Source organism: Mustela nigripes, chromosome 12, assembly GCF_022355385.1.
Source record: "Mustela nigripes isolate SB6536 chromosome 12, MUSNIG.SB6536, whole genome shotgun sequence".
Lineage (NCBI taxonomy): Eukaryota > Metazoa > Chordata > Mammalia > Carnivora > Mustelidae > Mustela > Mustela nigripes.
This window is the reverse complement of record NC_081568.1, coordinates 114,071,425-114,094,383: the sequence shown is the minus strand read 5'-3', so window position 1 is coordinate 114,094,383 and position 22,959 is coordinate 114,071,425. Positions and strand designations below refer to the sequence as shown.

General features: G+C 37.1%; 1 long non-coding RNA gene and 1 other non-coding gene across 5 annotated transcripts; both read left to right on the top strand.

Moving 5' to 3' along the window:
* The first annotated feature begins 456 nt into the window (after window positions 1-456).
* LOC132027984 (uncharacterized) lies at window positions 457-18,341 on the top strand. 4 transcript variants are annotated; one of them, XR_009407290.1, is made up of 5 exons: window positions 457-523; window positions 1,547-1,658; window positions 3,287-3,370; window positions 4,745-4,842; window positions 12,038-12,598. It is a non-coding gene; the product is annotated as an uncharacterized LOC132027984 (long non-coding RNA). The 4 variants fall into 4 exon arrangements; XR_009407293.1 differs by lacking the exon at window positions 12,038-12,598 and adding an exon at window positions 18,106-18,341 and having other exon boundaries at window positions 495-561; XR_009407291.1 differs by having other exon boundaries at window positions 495-561.
* A 4,050-nt stretch (window positions 18,342-22,391) lies between these two features.
* Window positions 22,392-22,498, top strand: LOC132028941 (U6 spliceosomal RNA). Its single transcript, XR_009407596.1, has one exon. It is a non-coding gene; the product is annotated as a U6 spliceosomal RNA (small nuclear RNA).
* The last annotated feature ends 461 nt before the right edge of the window (window positions 22,499-22,959 follow it).

The window sequence follows — 22,959 nt, the reverse complement described above, 5'->3', positions numbered from 1 at the left end:
GGAAGTGACTAGCTTTGTTTTCTTTGACTTTAAGAGCTCAATGGCCCACTAATCAAATTCTTTCATCAAAGGCCTGTTGGAGCATATCCCTAACATAGATCGTCCTTCCTCGGTGACTTAAAGATGACCTCCGCTCAGAGTTTGCTCCTGTCGTCCTAAGCCTGCATCTTATTTTTATCCCACATTTTCTTAGGTTATCTTTTCAATATGTTTGGTAACTAGTCTTGGCACAAACCCACAAGGGCAGTGACGCAAATCAGGTTGAAACTTGGCATGATGTGTGGGCTTGAGTGACTTACTGTAAAAACCAGGGAACGCTTCATAAAGACGTTACTATGAGCCATCTCAGTTGCTGATTAGATGCCCTGCTCAGTTTCATCTGTCATTACCATCTCTGCAAGATACCAGGACAGACTGTTAAAAATGCAGACTCTTGAGCAGTCATACTTATTCTTCCTCTCCAGGATTCCACAAGGAAAGCAACAGTACAGCACAATTTCTCCAACTGCAGCTCTTGGACCATGTATGGAGAGTGGCTAGGGGGATGTGGCCACAGTGCAGGTTCTTAGACCCCTGCTCCACACTACAGACTGGAAACCATTTGTTTGTTTGAGGGTTATTTGGAAAGATTTTTATTCATTCATTTGTGAAAAAGTGAGAGAGAGAAAGTGTGAGCACAAGCAGGATGAGTGGCAGGCAGAGGGAGAAGCAGGCTCCAAGCAGGCTCCGCACTGAGCAAGGAGCCTGATGGAGGACAGGATCTCAGGACCCTGGGATCATGACCTGAGCCTAAGGCAGATGTTTAAGCAATTGAGCCACCCAGGTGTCCCTGGAAATCGATTTCAATGAGCAGCCCATCAGAGATGCCTATGTACGCTGAAGTTCAAAAACTACTAGCCAGAGGATGACAGTGTGAGACATTATCCTGTGAAGATGCTAGGGAACATTCTCACAGTGGAGAACACCTTGTTCTAAAGTTGATTTTGAAGTTCTGATACTAGACAACCCAATTTCTAAAACTGGTTTTACATACAATTTTGCTTAACTGTATATTAATACAGATACATTCTTTTCCTTTTTAATTAGACATTTGGCTATGCAATGAAATGTAGTACCTACGGAGTAAATTTTATTACAGACCTGTTATTTCCTAAACCTGACTTTGCATCAGAATTAGCTACAGAGCCCTTTAACACTAATTCCTGGACCATACCTCATGCCTAAAGAAACATCATCTCTGAAGATGAGGCCTAAGAACTGGCAATTTGAAAATCTCTGAAAAGTTAGGTCTCTGGACCTTAGCAAATGACCCCTCTTCCCAAGTACAAGAGAAACTTCATTAATTTCATGATAATTGGCTTGTATTGTTCTTTTATGGTGCCCACTCATTTCTGCCTGCACTGTTTCCTTTTGAAATCACAACTGAAAAAATAAAATGAAAAGTGACTACATAGGATACCAACTTAGTATTATACTGCTAAATGTATGTCTTTAGAAAACGAATTTGAAGCCTTTTTTTTCTATTTTTTTGTTTGTTTGTTTTTAGACAGGAGCTGTTGGGAGATTGGAGAATAATCTAGGAATCTATTTTGAAAATTTCCCTATTCTTCTTCCCTGGGATATTTTACTTGTTTACCATTTTCTTTTCATCTCATTGGGTAAGTTTCCCCCACTTTATCCCTGTTAGCATTGTGGCAGAAAACCTAGATGTGACACATATCTGACAAGAGACCTCTCCTTGCTGACTCTTCTCCAAGTATGGTCTTTGAACCAGAAACATGGACATCACCTGGAAACTTCTAAGAAATGCAGACTCTCAGGCTCCACCAGAACTACCATATTAGAATTAACAATTTAGCAAGATCTCCCAGGTGATTTTGTGTATATAAAATAATATTGGAACTACTGGTTTGTAGTAATGGTAACAATCTGAGGCTGATGGAATTTAAAAAAGAGGAAACAGGAAGTGGGCATGAGTTAGTTTCCTGGGGCTGCCAGAGCAGAGGTCCACAAACTAGGTGACTTACAACAGAAATTTTCTTCCACAAGTTCTGGAGGCTAGTAGTCCACCAAAATCAAGATAGATAGAACCATTTGTTCTATCAGTGGTACTGGTTAAGACAAAATTCTACCGTGATATTACCATAAAAGCCCTAAAATTAAAAAAAAAAAAAATTACAGCTTAAACTATAACCACAATGAGAGGCAAACTGGTAATATCTTGGGATCAGGGTAAGAAAATGAAGGGAATCCTTAAAACATCAGGAAGAGATAAGAATAGGACCAGAGAGGCAGCTCCAAGATAGTAATGTCTTTTTAAAAGCTCTTGACTGTAGCAGACATTTGTTTCTGTTAGCCCAGCATCGGTTCTCCCTCTTTCCTCTAAAGAAAACTCTCATCATACTCACAAGCATTTTAGTGCAGGGCATCAACCAGTTTCCCTTCCCCCTTCCTCCCAAGGGTGAAACACATGACTCTTTAATTTCTGTCCTGCACATCTAAATCTGGGTGAGTCCCAAAAATGCAGAGAGTGGCTGAAGCAGTCATTTCAGTAGTCATGCTGGAAGACACTAACCAGATGTGTCAGTCTGTCCACTGAGAATATCACAGTAACCCTAGCTGCTGTCCTCCCCAAGTCCCACTTATTTAACTTCTTTTGTTCTCAGAGCTACCCAGTGTCTTTCCAGATGGTTTTCATTAGTTTCAAAGTCTAACATTTTTAATGTTTATTTTTAACTTACCATTTTAGACTATTTCTTATTATTTATTATAATTTAGTGTTAGTTATTTTAATGGAGCCAAGAGTTTGCCCCAGTTGGTTTCTATTGCTTATAACCAAGGAGCCTGACTGTTACGAAATTATTGATGGGGAGAACACATATTGCCCACAGCCACCCCACTAAAACAACCTGACTATAATCTGCATCCATGACAAACAGGACTCTTGAAATATAGCAAAGGCCTTTTCCGTGTGTTTTTTCAATTGAATTTACCAGCTATCATTACGCCCTGTGCTTCAAACGGAGTCATTCTTCCCTTCTGAGCCACCCAAATTGCCAGGGGGCGCACAAGAGAGAATCACTTTTGTTGCGCTGCTTGTGGACACCAATAATCATCTCTATGTTGCCTCCAATTCCTCATTGTGGTTTTCATGATATTCGCATTATTAAGGAGATTAAAGGAAAGTACTCCAAAGTTTCTCATTAGAGCTATTTTACCAGGGGGCTAATTAGCAAAAAGAAAGTCCCTATGATGCCAGACTAAGTTTGATTTTTTTCTTTTCAAGCAAAGATTAGCCGAAAGCCTTCATCCTGGCCAACACGAAAATGTTGTCTTTTGAACTCCACTGATAAAATTTAATGTGATCAAGGTATATCAGCTTCTCAAAATCCATACTCCCTATTCTCCTCAATCTCCCTTCACATTAATTTCCTTAATTTTATCTTCTGCCAGTGGTTGCATGGTGGATATGGTTTCATTTGGCTAGAGTAGGAAGCATATAAGGAAGAGTAAACCCAAAAAAGTGGTTGTTTTGAAATTATAGTGAATCATGAATGTCATAGTGAGGACTTTCTACTTAATTTTTTTTTTTTTTTAAAGATTTACTTATTTCAGAGAGACAGAGAGAGAAAGAGCAGGCCCACCCAAGTAGACTCCTGACTGAGCATCTGAGCCAGAAGGGGAGCTCCATCCTGTAACCATCAGATCATGACCTGAGCCTAAATCAAGAGTCAAACCCTTAACCTAATGAGACACCCAGGTGCCCCTTAAATATAATTCTTTAATTTTTTTTTTTTTTAAGATTTATTTATTTGAGAGAGAGAGGGCTTGCCCAGGTGAGCACGGGGAGAAGGCTGCAGGGAGAGACAGAAAAAGTCTTAAGTAGACTCCATGCTGAGCATGAGCCTTACTGGGGACTCAGTCTCGCAACCCTGAGATCAGAACCTGAGCCAAAACCAAGAGTCCGACACTTAACCAACTGCACTGCCCAGGTGCCCCTCTTGAATGTTTCTGATCAAGATAAAGAAGTGACACTTATCAACTGCATATTACACACCTGGAGCTATCTTATCCATTGGTAGGTGAAGATTTAGCCTTCTGAAATGCACCTAAGAATTTAAGTAAAATATTTAAGCCTCAGGAGATTTTTTTTTTTTAATAGAGGACTTTTTTAAAGATTTTATTTATTTATTTGACAGAGACAGAGTGAGAGAGGGAACACAAGCAGTGGGAGTGGGAGACGGAGAAACAGGCTTCCCACTGATCAGGGAGCCGAATGTGGGGCTCGATCCCAGGACCTCTCAACAACTGAGCCACTCAGGTGCCCCAGATATTTTTTAAATCAGTGACAGACAATATGAATATCTACTTTGTTAAAAGAGGATATATGCTCCCTGTCATTCTCCTCTCTTTCTTTCTTTCTCTTTTTATCTGTCAAATTCTGTCCTCTGAGCATTACCCTTTTAAACCATACTGGGATTGATAATATTCATATATATCTCAACTGTTCTGGAGTTTGTCTACAGGTTTAACACTGAAATTTAAAAAAAAACTGGTATAACTAAGACTATATGAATATTCTTCATGGCAGAATGTAGTATAGTCATGATTACATGTCTTTTTCTATACTCTGTTTTTCATAAAGTTTTTAATTGTCCTTCTCTTTTTTTTTTTTTTTCATTATCTCCCATAATTTCTTCCAAAATTCTCATACTACCTGGTCAATGAAGACTTCTTTTTCTAGGAGATTTCCAGTCCCTGCTACCCCTCCAGCCTCTAAACCAACTGCACTCCAGGCCTGTGGAGCAGTTATCGCTGAGACTGCCTGCACTGCAATACTAGGTGAGAGACTGTTTCTCAATCTCTTTGTCCCTAACATATTCCCTCATGCTCCAGCATCTTTTAAAGACAGAATACCTGGGAAATAAACACACTAATTCTTATATTCCTGGAAATGTTTTTATTCTGCTTTTACATTTATTTGATATTTAAGCTGGGTATAGAATTCTTGGTGAAAATCACTTTCTATCAAAAGGTCTGACAGCATTCCTCCATTGTCTTCTGCCAGTACTGAAGAAGAAAAATGAGATAAAAGCCTGAATCTCAATCTTTTATTTCCTTTTCACTCATCTTGAATTTCTTCTATTCTAAGCTTTCTATATTTTGACAGTGTTGTTCCTAGATATAGGCATTTTTTCATTTATTCTACTTATCACTTAGCAGAAAACTTTCTGAGAACTCAAGGCTTCCTTACGCTCTCTATTTTTTCTGTATTTCCTTTCTCCATTTTCTCTGACTTCTTCTGAAAATGCGGGTAATCAGATCTTGGATATCTAGGACAACTGTTTTTCTTATAGCTCTTCTACCTGGTTTTTTTGATTCTTTGCACTATATTTTCAGCAACTTCCTTAATTTTATCTTCTCATCCTTCTATATACATTTTCATATTGGGAAGTATGTATTTAGTTTCCGAGGATTCTTACTTAGTATCTGATTATTCTTTTATTATAACTAATCCTATCTGCTTGAATTTCTCTGACAAACTTATTAGGACTTCTCATTTGTTTAAGAATTCTTTGTTCCAGGGCACCTGGGTGGCTCAGTGGGTTAAGCCTCTGCCTTCGGCTCAGGTCATGATCTAAGGCTCCTCGGATCGAGCCCTGCATCGGGCTCTCTGCTCAGCATAGAGCCTGCTTCCCCCTCTCTCTGCCTGCCTCTCTGCCTACTTGTGATCTCTGCCTGTCAAATAAATAAATAAAATCTTAAAAAAAAAAAAAGAATTCTTTGTTCCTTGACTTGTTTGTATTTCCTTATTCCATGCTTATATCTATTTCCTGATGCATTTAAAGTGTCTAGGTTGTGTTTTTATATTTATAAAGAGGCTGCCTTCCAGGTCAGGTCATGATCCCAGACTCCTGGGATTGAGTCAAGCTCCCTGCTCAGCAGGGAGTTTGCTTCTCCTTCTGCTGCTTACCCACTTGTGTGCTCTTGTGCTCTCTCTCTCAAATAAATAAAATCTTTAAAAACAATTATTTAAAAAAAAAAAAAAGCACAGATGCCTGGATTCTACCTAGGGATTATGATTTAGCACCTCTAGGATGGATCTAGATATCTCTATTTCTTTTTCTAATACCTTCCCCAGCTTTTGTATACAACCAGTACTGAGCACCACCAAGTTACTAGGGCTTAGGGAAGAGGTAACTTTACAAGACAAAGCAGAGGTAGGATCCTCATGACCTGGCAAATGCCTGGTTATGGGGAGAAGAAAAAGAATGGAATCAAAAACAACTGCCAGTTTTTAACCTTGAGTGACTTCAAAAGTGACTGAAATTACCATAAGTTGGGAAGAGATAAGTAGTACTTCCTTCTTGATTTCTCCTTAACAGATACTGTAATAAATGCCACCCCTATGAATATATATATATATATATATATATATATTTTTTTTTTTTTTTTTTAAAGATTTTATTTTTTTGACAGAGAGAGATCACAAGTAGGCAGAGGCAGGTAGAGATGGGGGGGCGGGGAGCAGGCTCCCTGCTGAGCAGAGAGCCCGATGCGGGGCTCGATCCCATGACCCTGGGATCATGACCTGAGCCGAAGGCAGAGGCTTTAATCCACTGAGCCACCCAGGCACCCCCCACCCCTATGAATATTACCAAGGAGCTCCTTATGTGGAAAAATCACTAATAGGGATGTTAGATTACAATAAAATAATGAATAAATAGATGTGTAAATATATTCTCAGGCTGGAGAACTAGTATTTATATGTACAACATAAATAACTATCCACTTTTGACCATTTATGAAGGTATTAAAAGATTTGCATAAAGCATTCCAAACTGAATGTGAGTTATCTACTAGCAGAGAATTCCTGGTTTTCTTTCAACCAAGTGTCTTAACTTCTCAAATGTAAAAGAGCAAAATTTAAATATACAATACATCTTGTGCTTAATGTATGTGAACACAAAAGTGCAAAAAAACCTCAGTATCTACAACTCTTGAAGTAGTGATGCAACATGGGGGCTTAAGCGGGTAGGAGAAGAATCAATGAAACAAGATGGGATTGGGAGGGAGACAAACCATAAGGGCTTATATTCTTATAAAATATTGTTCACACAAGTTCACTTTCTATTAATAGTACAGCATGATGACTCATTTTGTACATTTAGAGTCTATTGAGGATTTTTAGATCTGTAATACCTGTGGTAACCAATAGCTCCTTCACATTACAGCAACTATTTGGGGAGCAAAAAGTTCTTCGAAAATACTGATTTTTTTTTCTTTTTAAAGATAAAGGTATAATTTATATGCAGTAATTTTAGTCTTTTCAATGCAAAATTCTGTAAATTTTGACAAACATATACTCATATAACCATAATCAAATAAAAGTAATTCACCACTCCTCAAATTCCCTCTATACTCATTTGAAGTCAGATCCTAATCTCCCAAACCTCTGGCAACAACTGATCTGTTTCCTCTTTATTTTTCCCCTCTCCAGATTGCCATGTAAATGTTATCAAGGAGTATATAGCCCTTTAAATTTGGTTTCTTTCATTTAGCATAATGCATGTAAGATTCATCCATTTTCTTCCATGTACCATGAGTTTGTTCCTTTCATTGCTCATAATATTCTATTATATAGATGCACCACAGTTAATTTATCCAAATAATGATATTTAACCACTGACCAATAACTTTATTTGGTTGAAGAAATGGTTTCATGACTATTAAATTGTGCTATTTATCACAAAAAGGGAAAAATTAGATAAATCCCCTTTTGCCTTGAATTCTTTAGTATTTGACTGTATGTTAGGTATAACTATTTCAACCAAATTTTTTATATAACTGAAGAAAAAACCAGACATTTATTATATCTTTAATTGTGGGTATACATTTGAAGCAGGTGTTCTAATTTAAGGGTTTTATCTTTTTTTAATTTGATAAATAAAAATGCATTTATTACTATAAACTTCCAGATATACAGCTTTGGCCACTGTTTATAAGTTTTGTTATTAGCAGAGTATTTGTTAATTTACAAATCATTTGTATTAGCCATTTTTCTTTTTTTTCTATTTATGTTTACTAACATAATATATTATTTGCCCCAAGGGTACAGTTCTGTGAATCATCAGGCTTACACATTTCACAGCACTCACCATAGCACATACCCTCACCAATGTCCATATTGAAGGGTTTTCTTTTCCTAGGATGGAAATGACAACATATACTATTACTATTGCTGGTAACACCAGAGAATGTTTTGCTTAAACTTCTGAAGGCAAATACTACATGAAGGCCCTAATCAACCCAGATCTCTGAAATGGCTCACTTCCCACTGCAACCCTGTTAATCTTTTAGCCCATGGAGGCAACAGGTGGGTTAGCAAACAGCTAATAGAAGGACAACTGCTGTCCTTCAGGATCAGTGCCAATGGAAAAAAAGTGACCTGAAATACAGATCTTAGGCTTGACATGATGAAAATCTAATGCCACAGCTGCTGTCTCTCACAACTGTCACTCATCATGGTTTCTTTTTAATGTTTTTTAATTGAAATATAATTGGCATACACTATTAATTTCAGGGGTACAGCATAAAGATTCAATATTTGTATGTATTGTAAAATGATCACTGCAGTAAGTCTAGTTACCATCTGTCACCATAGTTACACAGGTTTTGTTTTTTTTTCTAAGAGAACTTTCTAGACCCACTCAGAAACTTTCAAGTATGCAATACATTAATGACAATAGTCACAATGCTGTACATTACACCCCCACGACTTACTAACTGGAAGTTGGTACCTCATGATCCCCTTACCCATTTCACTCATACCCTTCCCAATCTGTTCAGTGAAGTTTGTTTTGGTTTTTTGTTTTATGTGCCACATATAGTTAAATCATATGGTACTGGTCTTTGATTTTTTGTTTCACTTAGCATGATATACTCAAGGTCCATCGAGATTGTCACAAACAGCAATATTACATTCTTTTTTTATGACTGGGTCGTATTCCACTATATATATATGTATACCACAACCTCTTTATCCATTCATCCATTGACAGACACTTGGGTTGTTTCTATATATTGGCTACTGCAAATAATGCTACCATGAACATAAGGGTGCATATATTTTATTGGATTGGTGTTTTGGGGTTTTGTTTTGTTTTGGTGTTTTTGTTTTCTTTTGGATAAATACCCAGAAGTGGAATTACTTGATAATATGGTAGCTCTATTTTAATTATTTCAAGGCACCTCCACATTGTATTCCATAGCGACTGCAACAGTTTACATTCTCATCAAGAGTGCACAAGGGTGGGACGCCTGGATGGTTCAGTGGGTTAAGCCGCTGCCTTTGGCTCAGGTCATGATCCAAGGGTCCTGGGATTGAGTCCCGCATCGGCCTCCTTGCTCAGTGGGGAGCCTGCTTCTCTCTCTGCCTCTGCCTGCCTCTCTGCCTGCTTGTGTGTACTCACTTGCGCTCTCTGGCAAATTAAAAAAAAAAAAAAAATCTTTAAAAAAAAAGTGCACAAGGGCTCCCTTTTCTCTACATCCTTGCCAATACTTATTATTTCTTGTCTTCTCAATAACAGCCGTTCTGACAGGTGTAATGTATATCTCATTATTGTTGATTTGCACTTCTCTGATGATGAGTGATGTTGAGCATCTTTTCATATGCTTGTCAGCCATCTGTAGGTCTTCTTCAGAAAAATATCTACTCAGATCCTCTACCCATTTTTTCATCAGTCTGTTTGTTTTTTGGTAATATTAATCCTGTATTGGATATATAATTTGCAAATATCATCTCTCACTTAGTACATAGCCTTTCATTTTGCTGATAGTTCCCCTAGCTGTGCAGAAGCTTTTTAGTTTGATGTACTGCCAATTGTTTCTTTTGCCTTTAGCGTCAGGTCCCAAAAATCATCAACAAGACCAATGTCAAGGAGATTACCCCCTATGTTTCTTCTAGGATTCTCATGGTTTCCGGTCTCACATTTAAGTCTTTGATCTATTTTGAATTATTTTTTGTGTATGGTGTAAGTTAGTGATCCAGTTTTACTCTTTTGCATGTGGCTGTCCAGTTTTCCCAACACCATTTATTGAAGAAAGCATCCTTTCCCATGTTCCCATGTCCTTTCCCATTGCCTTCTTTGTTATAAATTTACTACATATGCATGGGTTTATTTGGGGGCTCTTTATTCTGTTCCACTGATGCATGTGTCTGTTTTTATGCCAATAATACCATGCTATTTTGATTATTACAGCTTTATAACATAATTTGAAATCAGGGTCTGTGATGCCTTGTTATTTCTGTCAAGATTGCTTTGGCTATTTGCAATCTTTTGTGTTTCCATACAAGTTTAGAATTTAGTATTTTTTTGTTCTAGTTCTGTCAAAAGTGTTGTGTTTTGATAGGGATTTCATTCAAACTGCAGATTGCTTTGAGTAATATGGATATTTCAATAATATTAATTTTTCAATACATGAGCGTGGAATATGTTTGCATTTATTTGTCTTTTTTAATTTCTTTCATCAATATTTTGGTATTCAGTGTACAGGTCTTTCACCTCCTTGATTACATTTATTCCTAGGTATTTTATTCTTGCTTAATGTAATTATAAATGGGATTATTTCTTAGTTTCTCTTTCTTAAAATTTACTTATTTCTATTTAAATTCAATTAACATGGGATGAATTATTGATAGAGGTCAGTGATTCATCAGTCTTAAATAATTCCCACTGCTCAATATATCCTATGCCCTCCTTAATGCACAATACCCAGTTATACCATTCCCCACCCTTTTCCACTCCAGCAATCCTCAATTTGTTTCCTATGCTTAAGAGTCTCTTATGGCGGATGCCTGGGTGGCTCAGTCAGTTAAGCATCTGCCTTGCTGAGGTCATGATCCCAGGGTCCTGGGTCAAGTCCCACATCTGGCTCCCAGCTCAGTGGGGAGCCTGCTTCTCCCTCCGTCTGCCACTCCTCCCGCTTGTATATACTCTCTTTCTCTCTCTGACAAATAAATAAAATCTTTTTTTAAAAAATCTCTTATGGTTTGTCTCCCTCTCTGATTTTGTCTTATTTTTTCCTCTTTCTCCCTATGATCCTGTTTTGTTTCTTAAATTCCACATTATCAGCAAGACTTAATTTCTCTGATAGTTTGTTAGTATATAAAAATGCAACAGGTTTTGCATATTGATTTTTTAGCCTGAACTTTACTGAACTGATTTATTAGTTTTAACCAGTTTTGGTGGAGTCTGTAAGGTTTTCAATATGTAAAATCATGTTGTTCATGATAGTGACAGTTTTACTTTTTCCTTTCCAATTTGGACGTCTTTTATTTCTTTTCCTCCTTAACTACTCTGGTTAGGACTTCCAGTACTATGCTAAATAAAAGTGGTGATAGTACACAACCTTGTCTTCTTCCTGTTCTTAAAAGAAAAGCTTTTAGGGGCACCTTAGTGGCTCAGTTAAGTTTCTGACTCTTGATTTTGACTCAAGGCATGATCTTGGGGTGCTGGGACTGAGCCCCACACTGGGCTCTGCAATGAGCACAGAGCCTGCTTGTCTTTCACCTTCCCCCAACTTGTGCTCTCTCTCTAAAATAAATAAATAAAATCTTGAAAGAGGGAGGGAAGGAAGTAAAGAAAAGAAAAGAAAGCAGGCTTTTAACTTTCCACTGTTGAGCAGTGTTAGCTGTGGTCTCCTCATATATGGCCTTTACTGTGCTGAGGTGTGCTTCATCTAAACAAACTCTGTGAACATTTTTTTTTTAAATCTAAAAGTATGCTAAATTTTGTCAACTACTTTTTCTGCATCTCTTGAGATCATTTTTATTCATTCACATTTTTAATGTGGTGTATCATAGTTATTGATTTGTGGATTGTGAAACATCCTATCATCCCAGAAATAAATCATACTCAATCATGGTGAATGATTCTTTTAATGTATTGTTGAATTCATTTTGCTTGTATTTTGTTGAGGGTATTTTTCATTTATGTTCATCAGGAACACCGGTCTATGGTTTTCTTTTTTACAGTGTCTCTGACCAGTTTTGGCATGAGGGTATTGCTGGCCTTTGAAAATGAGTTCAGAAGTGTGCCTTCCTCTTCAAGTTTTTGGAAGAGTCTGAGAATTGGTATTAAAATCTTCAAATGTTTGGTGAAATTCACGAGTGAAGCTCTCTCCTCCTGGACTTTTGTTTCTTGGGAGGTTTTTGTTTACTGATTCAATCTTGTGGCTGTTTTGTAATTCTTCTTTGTTCCTTTCTTCCCTTGTGCCTTGATGACTTTATGTAATATTCTGCTCAGATTCCTTTCTTATCTTTTATGTATCTACTATAGGTTTTCTTTTTATGGCATAACAAGGCTCACATATAATGACCTATTTGTATAACCACTATTTTAAGATGATAGCAAGTTATGCTCCACAAATAAGTGAAACCATATGATAACTGACTCTCTCTGCTTGACTTATTTCACTCAGCATAATCTCTTCCAGTCCCGTCCATGTTGGGTACTCATGGGGAGATGGAGCAGAGAAGGGAGTTGAGGGAAATTGGAAGGGGGAGGTGAACCATGAGAGACTATGGACTCTGAAAAACCACCTGGGGGTCTTGAAGGGGTGGGGGGTGGAAGGTTGGGGGAACAAGGTGGTGGGTATTAGGGAGGGCATGTATTGCATGGAGCACTGGGTGTGGTGCAAAAACAATGAATACTGTTATGCTGAAAAGAAATAAAATTTTTTTTTAAAAAGACAACATAAATAAGACCAAAAAAAAAAAAAAGATGATAGCAAGTTAAGTCTGAACACATTTTTAAAACTCTATTTTTACTGCCCCACTCCCAATTTTATGTTTAATGTCACATTTTACATCTTGTTATTTTGTATGTCCCTTAACCAATTATTGTAGTTGTAGTTATTTTTACTATTTTCTTTTAAACTTCATACTAGCGTTATAAATTATTAACCCACTATCTTATCTATAGATTGACATTTACCACTGAGTTTTTTACTTTTGTATGTTTTCTTGTTGCAAGTTAGTGCTCTTTTCTTTCAGCTTAAACAATTCCCTTTAGTATTTCTTGGATAAGGCTGGTTAAGTAGTGCCAAACTCCTTTAGCTTTTTGCTTGTCTGGGAAACTCTCTCTCTCCCCTTCAGTTCTGAATGATAACCTTCCTGGGTAAAGTATTCTTGGTTGGAATTCTTTCCTTTCAGCACCTGAAAGTATCATGCTGTTCCCTTTGGGGCCTTAAAAAGTTTCTGCTGAGAAATTTGTTGGCAGCCTTGTGGAGGGAGGAAGTTCCCTTGTATATAACAAGTTGTTTTTCTTTTGCTGCTTTTAATCACTCATCATGTTTTAATTTCATAGTTTTGATTTAATCTTTTCTAAATACAGCACTGGATTAATACAGAACAAGAGAACAAGAGTCCCCAGCAAAGGAGCCAGATTGGTATTAGCACCACCCCCCTTTCACCACCTCCCCAGCCCTTTGAGTTTTATTTTTTAGGGATAATGGCATCTCTAAGACACCACTTTATGTTCATGAAGGCCAGAGCTTTTGAAGTAGCTCATAAGCCCAACAGAAATCACAGAGTTTTTATTTCATGGTGACTTCTTAACCTTTCTTACCCTGCTAATGAGGGTGCTTTTACCAGACATTCTGAGCTGTAACACATAGTGGAGTTAGGTCTACAGAAAAATGTCAGATTTTTCAATGGTGTGCCCTAAGATTTCACCCTTCTCTAAGATTTTTACTTTAAAAAACTATCTTCAGCCATGGGTTACATTCTTTTACTTACGAAGCCATCTTTTAAAAAAATAAACCCTAGGCGTGCCTGGATGGCTGAGTCGGTTAAGTGTCCTACTCTTGGTTGCAGCTCAGGTCATGATCTCAGGGTCATGGGATCAAACCCCTCGTCAGGCTCAGCACAGAGTCTGCTTGATATTCTTACCCTCTCCCTCTGTCCCTTCCTCCACTCATGCTCTCTAAAATAAATAAATAAAATCTTTGAAAACCCCTATATTGAATTATAGCTTTGCATATAATAAAATGTACCCATTCTAAGTGTACAGTTTTAACAAATGTATATACTTAGTGAGTATTCCAACACCCTCCCCACAACCAAAACCCCCCTAATGCCCTTTATAGTTAGTTCTCTCTCTACACTCAGCCTTAGCCAACTGCTCTGCTTTCTATCATGATAAATTAGTTTTACTTTTTCAAGAATATTCTGTGAACAGTATGTATTCTTTTGGGGTCTGGATTTTTTACTTAGTATAAACCTTTTGAGGTTCATCAATGTTGTTGTATGCATGTATAACCAGTTCTTTCATTCCTGAGTAGTATCCCGTTTTATGGATAGAACAGCATTTGTCGATCCTTTCGCCTGCTAATTGGATGATGTCCGTATAGGGGCTGTTATGAGTAAAGCTGCCATAGATATTTGTGAATAAGTTTCTGTGCAGTATTAATTTCTCCTAAAAAATATCTAAAAGCAAATGCCTGTGTTATATAATTAAGTATGTGTTTAGCTTTTAAGAAACTACAAGCTACTTTCCAGAATGGTTGTATCATTTTGAACTGCCACTAGTAATAGAGCTGACCCTGGAACAATGTGGTTGTTAAAAGCCCAAACCCCAAATGCCCAGTTGAAAATCTGAGTATAACTTTTATCCCCCAAAAACTCACTTCTAATAACCTATGGTTAACCAGAATCCTTACCAATAACATAAACAGTCAACCAATACATATGTTTATATGGATTATATACTGTATTCTTATAATAAACTAAAGATTAAGAAAATATATTTATAGTACTATACTACACTTACTGAAAAAAATCCACATATTAGTGGACTAGCATAGTTCAAACCCATGTTGTTCAAGGGTCAACTGTATAATACATTCACAGAGCGTTAAGTGCTACAGAGAAAAGTAAAAATATATATATATACATATATATATATATATATATATATATATATATATGGCAAGTAGGTGTTATGTTACTATTTATAGAAGATGGTAAGAAAAGGTTTCCTAGAAAAGAAGATATCTGAGCCAAAGCCTGAAGGAAGTAAAGGAGAATGCCATGAAAACATCTGGAGAAACAACATTCCGAAGGCAAAAAGAACAGCACAGGCAAAAAGGTATTCCTTGCTGTGTTTAAGGAATATCAAAGAGGCCAAGGGATCTGCAACAGAGTGAGAGAGAAGGAAAATAGGAAAAGAGGTCAGAAAGGTAGGGAGCTCAGCTCACATAGGGCCTTACAGGACAATGAACTGTGGAATGAATGAAATGGGAAGTCACTAGATGATTTTGAGCATTAAAGGGACACAATTTATCTTATATTTTAGAAGGATCACTTTGATGTTGGAAACAGACTACAGCAAGCAAGCATGAAAGTAGATAGACCAGCAAGAATGTTACTATAATTGCCCAGACAGAAGACTAGACTATCAGATAGTGAACCTGGAGAAAAGTGGTGAATTCTGGACATGTTCTAAAGATAGAGCTGGCAATATTACCAATGAATGGAAAGAGTCCTGGTGAAAGGAGTCAAACCGAATCAGGTCAATCCAATTCCAACTCCATACTTCCTTTAAGAACAGGAAAAAGAAAAAGGGAGGTAAAAAATACAGTCTGTGCTGTTAACAGCTAGCAACTAAGTTGAAACTCATGGTCATTGGCAAAGCCAAACTGTTTAAATCACCCAAAATATCCTCAATCTAAATAGCTCAATGTGTCTGCCTGAAATAAGTTTAATGTTATGAAAAAAAACGTAATATACCAATTATAATACCAATTTATGAACACTGCAGAATTTGGGGCATATAAAAATACTTCTCTCGGGTGCCTGGGTGGCTCAGTGGGTTAAGCCGCTGCCTTCGGCTCAGGTCATGATCTCAGGGTCCTGGGATCGAGTCCCGCATCGGGCTCTCTGCTCAGCGGGGAGCCTGCTTCCTCCTCTCTCTCTCTGCCTTCCTCTCTGCCTACTTGTGATCTCTCTCTGTCGAATAAATAAATAAAATCTTTTAAAAAAAATACTTCTCTCAAGGTTTGGAAATAATAAAGTAAAACAAGAATCACAGAAATCCTATGATATATGAGATGAACAACTATTAATCCTACTATTCCATAGGTTACAAATTTTAAGTCCAGATAAATATATGGGCCCTTTGGGCCAAATTCTAATGCACTGAGAAGTAGGATCAGTCTGCTGACTCTAAGTCTGGCCCAGATGCACTCCTTGATCAATTTCTGATGCCTACTTAAGACTGCCAATCTTTTCTGCCTGTTTTAAAGACATCAAATACCAATACCTTTAATACCCAAGATATACATCCTGAAACACAAGTAGACGACTGTAAGATATTCTACAAGGCATTAGCAGATTTAAGAGAGCCCACCAAATGATAGCTCAACAAATCATAAAGAACTTAGAACCTGATGATCTTTATCAGCCACCCTAAGTATTCTGAAACATCTCATGCACTTTAGCTGTATGGATTTCCTTTTTGTATATTTTTCAATAGCAGAATCTGTTCAAATACATGTGTGTATTGCAGGTGGCGCGTTGAAAGGGATGGTTTCCAAATTCACAAAGAAAGAATATCTGTAAACACATTTAAACAAATCATGTTTGGGGACTGTACTTTTTACTTCTCTGATGGTGACCATATGATAATTACATTCCCCCTAAAATAAAAAATAAAAACAAAAAAGAGAGGGCTATAGAATTAAATCTACCAAACATTTGGGTTGTGTGGATTCTTTTATTACACTGTAAATATTTTGCATATGTCTGGAGCAAGCACCAGTAATTAGGCCATAATGGCAACTTGTCACTCTTAAACACAACAGCTGTGTGTATTTGGAAAGATTAAGAACTAGATTGTTCAGTAATTCTGGGAGCCTTGTTTACCAAGCTAAGACGGCTAGCAAGAGTCTTACTGTTTACTTGGTATGATTTACTTGTTATTTTATTAAATATTTAAGACTGCAGGGTTTAAAATTTTATACAGAAAGCTTTTTACCTAATTTGGAAGAGAATTAAAGGAGAACTATAAAGCTAGAATTTAATTTAATTCTTTACAGTGACCCCAAAACATGCCACATACAATTTGATATGTGATCATTTCTTCTTGTAATCAATTATGACCCATTACATCTACACACACACATATTTTAGTATTAAAATTTATTTTCTTGGTTATTCCTTATAATTGTTCAGGAGGTAGTATTTCTGTTTTATACACAAAGGTATAAATATTCAAGTACACTGCACAAGCTAAAAATCACATGAGAGTAGAATGAGTAGCAGAACATGATTAATTTTGTATTTACAGATCAGTGAGCCCCAAACATCTTTGTTTCTAGGTTGTTTTTCTGGTGAGCTGTTTGCTGTGTTTCCTGATGGAGACACTCCAAATGCACATTTTATACAAATATAAGTTCAGAGTGGAATAAATTGTTAGTGAAAATGCACACCCCTTCCAAATAAAATCCAGGATTCAAAAACAAACATAACTGAGATTCACTGAAGATTTTGGAACATCAGGATAGACAGAGTAAACTGATAGAATAATAAAGTTTGTTAGTGACTTTTCTGATTTCTGTGGTTCCAGTGTACATCATGTTCATTTTGCTAAAAAAAAAAAAAAAAAAAAAAAAACCTCTGGAAAACTTACTAACCAGCAGAAATGTAAATTAAAGATCTTAGTAATTGAAGTAACATAACTTAACATTACCTAAGTAGTAAATTTTTTAAAAACCCATTTTAAATTGGAACAGATACGCCCATTTGGAAACTGCTGTCAGTTATTCAACTAGCAAAGGCACTGAACATCTATTCTATGTCCATCAGTGGTCTAGGCTGATGAAGAGATATGAAAGAGTACATAAAACGTTCTCTGCTTTCAAACGATTTATAATCTAGTTCTTAGTGACAATTCTGTTTCACAATGGTAGATAAAGCTTTAGATGTTCCTTGATATTCTTAAGAGAACCAAATCTGTCAGAATCACATGACTTTTCTGTGAAATACCATGTATATACTGAAAACATCTGTTGTAAACAGCTTCATTATTATATTGTATGCAGGGAGTAAAGATTCCATATACCTGTTCGAAACACCTCACTGTGGAAGAAGTCTTGACCAACTAGGTGAGAACTACTCCACCCTCAGAAAAGAAAAATAATATTGGTTCTGCCTCCTGGTGCTGGCAAGGAACACATGAGATAATGAATATGCAAGTGCACACTGAAGATTTCCAGTCTATTTCTAAACAGACTGCTAAAGCATCAAAGAGCCAAGCATATAATTGAAGCAATTAAGCTTTAGGAAAACAACTTAAAAATAAAATTTGACTAAAAAAATTAAATTTGAGTAATTATTCAACCTTGTTGGACACTCTGCCCAATCATCTATCCTATTTTCTACCCAGTATAACTGCTTTCTCTTTATCTTTTTCTTTTATTAAGATTTTATTTTGGGGGTACCTGGTGGCTCAGTGGGTTAAGCCTCTGCCTTTAGTCCTGGTCATGATCTCCGGGTCCTGGGATGCAGCCCGGCATCAGGCTCTCTGCTCAGCAGGGAACCTGCTTCTCTCTCTCTCTCTGACAGCCTACTTGCAATTTCTCTCTCAAATAGATAAATAAAATCTTTAAAAAAAATTTATTTTTAAGTAATCTACACCCAATGAGCCGAAGGCAAACACTTAACTAAGCTTCTAACTAACCAAGCGTCTAACTAATTAAGTGTCTAACTGACTAAGCCACCCCAGGCATCTCTTAGCAGAGACAATTTCATAAAGTCTATAAAGTTGAATTTATATTATTGTGATGTACTTGGAAGTTCCCGTTGAACAGGTAACTGTCAAGGTAAATGAACTAATATTTTTATCATCAAAAACAGAATGTGATCTATAAGAAAAATACAGTTTTTAAAGCTTGTTCATTGTTTATATGCCATGGAAAAGCAATTTGTGAAACACAGAGAAAAACATTTTAGTCAAAATAGATGTAAAAATAAAGTAGCCTACATTAGTGAAACAATCTATTGAATTCAAAACTATGAATTCAATCTACTGAACTCAAAAACTATGTGCAAAATAATAGGAGCTTTCTAGGGAGGAGAGCTTTTCCTCAGTCGGTTTAAAAATCACATAAACTTCTATAAAAGTTAGTAACAGCTGAGTAAAATTATGAGAGCCAAACAGGAGTTACTGTGGTTTGCCTAAATCTGCTCTATCTTAACCATTTTAAAAGATACTTATCTTCAGATATTTCATATAAACCCAATACCTATAGCTTTAGAGTACTTGCTGTAATAGCTAAAATAATGACAAAGATTAGACTTCTAAATAAAAACAAAGGTCAAGAGATGCTTGGGTGGCTCAGTCGATTAAGCATCTTCCTTCAGCTCAGTTCATGAGCCCAGATTCCTGGGATCAAGTACTGCATCTAGCTCCCTGCTCATTGGGGAGTCGGCCGCACCCTCTGCCCCTCCCCCATCTTGTGATACTATGTGCGCGCGCACGCGTGTGCGATCTCAAAAGTTCAAAATACGGTACTCATGTTTGCTTGCATTCTATAATCTCATCAAAATGAGCGAAAAGTGATTTAAAAAGAATTCATAATAACAAAGAGGGTAGAAGAGAAGTCAATACAAGAAAATTTTAAGAAAGTGAAAAGCAGACACAGGAGCATGAACTACCTATTAATACTTTTTGAAAGCAACCGTTGGAAAGGTCAAGAAACTAAGTTACATTTCACATTTCCTAAAGCCTCTAAATTGTTGGCAATGGGTACTTTTGAACTGTGAGGCTACCAGCAGGAGAATGAGAAGAAAGTGTTTATAGGAAGCAATTTGACATCTCCCCACCCCAGAGCTCTTCCCCTACTCTGTATGATGGATCTACTGTGCAAGTGGATATATAATGGCAGGTTTATTCTAGAGGGGATCTGTGAAACCAAGGATACTAGACAAAATCAAAGCTAGATGTACCATGCTAAAGACAGTGGAATTCAGTGAACTTTAATATATGGAATCCTAAGTGCAGCTATCTTGTCTTCCTGTACTTGGTTCCTGTAATGCCTGCTTCCAGCCTCTATCTCCTAGGCCTAGGAATGTGAAGTCATGTCTGGGGAGTCTGATCCAAGAAAACCTAGAAATCCTGACAATCAGGGTTCTGTCAGTGAAGAAAACCACCCAAATCAACAACCAAGGGCCAAGCCCCCATCACCACACTACACCTATGCCTAGAGGTACCCAGAGCTTCCCAGAGCCATCTAATCCCCCCAGTCTTAGAAAACCAAAAGTCACTGGGTATCTGAGGACAGCCTCTGTGTGAAAGACAAAGATGGAAATAAGCAGAGAGAGGCAACCCTGAAGAGATGCACATAGGAGAGGGGAAAAAATGGAAAGACTATCTTCCATACCCCAGAGACCAGAGAGTGTGGTATCCGCAGCATTAGAATAGCATGATTATCTACCACCTATCTAAAGAGAACAAAAAAGAGATCCTAAAAATTCAAAATATGAGAGTAGAAATTTTTTGAAAAAAACAAAAAACAAAAAACAATAAAAGAGCTCTAAGATAAATAGTTGAGTTGAGGGGTGCCCGGGTAGCTCAGTCGGTTAAGCTCTCGACTCTTGGTTTTGGCTGGGGCAGTGTCAGGCTCCATGTTCAGCAAGGAGTCTGCTCAAGATTCTGTTTCCCACTCCCTCTGCCTCTGTCCCACCCTCCTTTTTGTGCATGCATGCTCTCTCTCTAAAATAAATAAACACATCTTTTAAAAAAATAGTTAAGCTGAGGAAATCTCTCTGAAAGTAGAGCAAAAAGATAATGAGAGGATAACAATACAGAAAACATTCAGAAATCAATGGACTAAGAGGATCAGTCCAAGAGGCCTCAAATCTGAGTAATTGTAGAAAGGGAGATAAGCAGAAATGGAAAGAAGAAAATAATCAAATAAGTAAATCAAGAACATTTGCCATTAAAAGATAAGAGTTTCTACATTAAAAGGGACTGCACCAAGTGCCCAGAGCAAAGATTTCTAAATATTTCAGTGCTTTTGGGAGGGCAGGAAGGAAGGGCAATTTTGGACCATATTTCTGGATAATACATTTATATTGCTGCTTCTTGATTTTGCAGAATTAGGCATTACGTACCGACTTCCAAACATGGTAGATGTAGATTTAGTATTGCTTTGCCATTACCCCTCCATATGTCTCTCTCTTATTATCCTCACACATCCACCTCATATAGTTATACCACAATTTTGGTTAAATCAATTTTCAATATTTACATTGTTATGACAATGTACAACTATTCACAGTGGAGCCATGTAATATTTAATGACGTTTTTCCCCTTCCTGCACGGTCTTTTGTTTCCTTAATCTTTGTTTCTTTGCTTGCAAAACTGCAAAGTTCACTCTGACCCATTTCAGATAGAGAGATTCAAACAGTCATGAAGAAACAGTCCTGAACAGTCAGGCCTGAACTCACAACCCTGAGATCAAAACCTGGGGTGAGATCAAGAGTTGGATGCTTAACCTACTGAGCCACCCAGGTGCCCCACAAACATGTTTTTACTCAGTTCAGCTGATTTTTTAAATGTTATTTAATATTATTTAGTATTTAGTATTATTTATGATAATATTATATATTATATTAATATAAATATTAATTACTTAATATTATTTTTATGAGTATTGTGAACCTACTCAACCTATTAAGTGAGGCAACCAGTGACTATATGAATTAGTGTTTAGGTTATTCTATCACTATGTGAGACTTTATCCAAACAATTTTGGTCTCTCTCTTTTTTTTCCCTTTTGGGGCAGAGGGAGATGAAGAGGAAGAATCTTAAGCAGGCTCCAGCCCCAGTGCAGGGCCTGACCTGGGCTTACTCTAATGACCCTCAAGAGCATGACCTGAGCTGAAATCAAGAGTCAACACTTGGGGCGCCCGGGTGGCTCAGTTGGTTAAGAGGCTGCCTTTGGCTCGGGTCATGATTCTGGGGTCCTGGGATAGAGCCCCGCGTCAGGCTCTCAGCAGAGAGCCTGCTTCTCTCTCTGCCCCTCTCCCTGCCACTCTGCTTACTTGTGCTCTCTCTCTAGCTGTCAAATAAACAAATAAAATATTAAAAAAAAAAAAAAAGAGTCAACACTTAACCGACTGAGCTATCCAGGTGCCCCACAAACAATTTTGGTTTCTAAGGAGGCAAGGCATCTTCATTTTCCCTTCTTTTTTGGTAACATACATCTTTTAGCAAATTAAAAGTTCTTAACTGTACATCAAATTTTTTGCACTATAATAGGATCAAGAGTGTTAAGTGAAGAAAAAAAAAAGTACCAGCAGAATTTCAAAAGTAATGAACAGGTGCTTGCTTCAGCACCACAGATACTAAAATTGGAACAATACAGAGAAGATTAGCATGGCCCCTGCACAAGGATGACACACAAATTCATGAAATGTTCTCTGTAAAAATAAAAATATATATAAATAAAATGAACAGCTCCACAGTTCAGATACCCTCTTAGTAGTGTTTTCCACCAATCCTTAGTGTTGCCATATTTATATTTGTTTTATGATTCTTTTACTGGTCTCTCTGCAGTGTGGCTATATTTATCTAAGCTTACAACTAAAAATGTTCATGATGCATTTATTTATCAGTCTTCTGAGGACTATGATGACCACTTTTAGTTTATAAAAGTACAACCTTGCCATTTGCAAATAATGATGATGACAATAGTTAAAAGTAAGTCTCAAAAAGCTTTAGGAGTTAGACACTATGATTATTACCAGTATACTGATGAGGACACTGAAAAAGATTTAGAAACTTACTTAAGGCAATACTATTAGGTAAGAAGCCAGCTGGTCTGAACCCAAAGTCTACACAAGGTAATAAACTGTAAGACAGCATCGGTAGGGCTGTGACAGCCTGTCT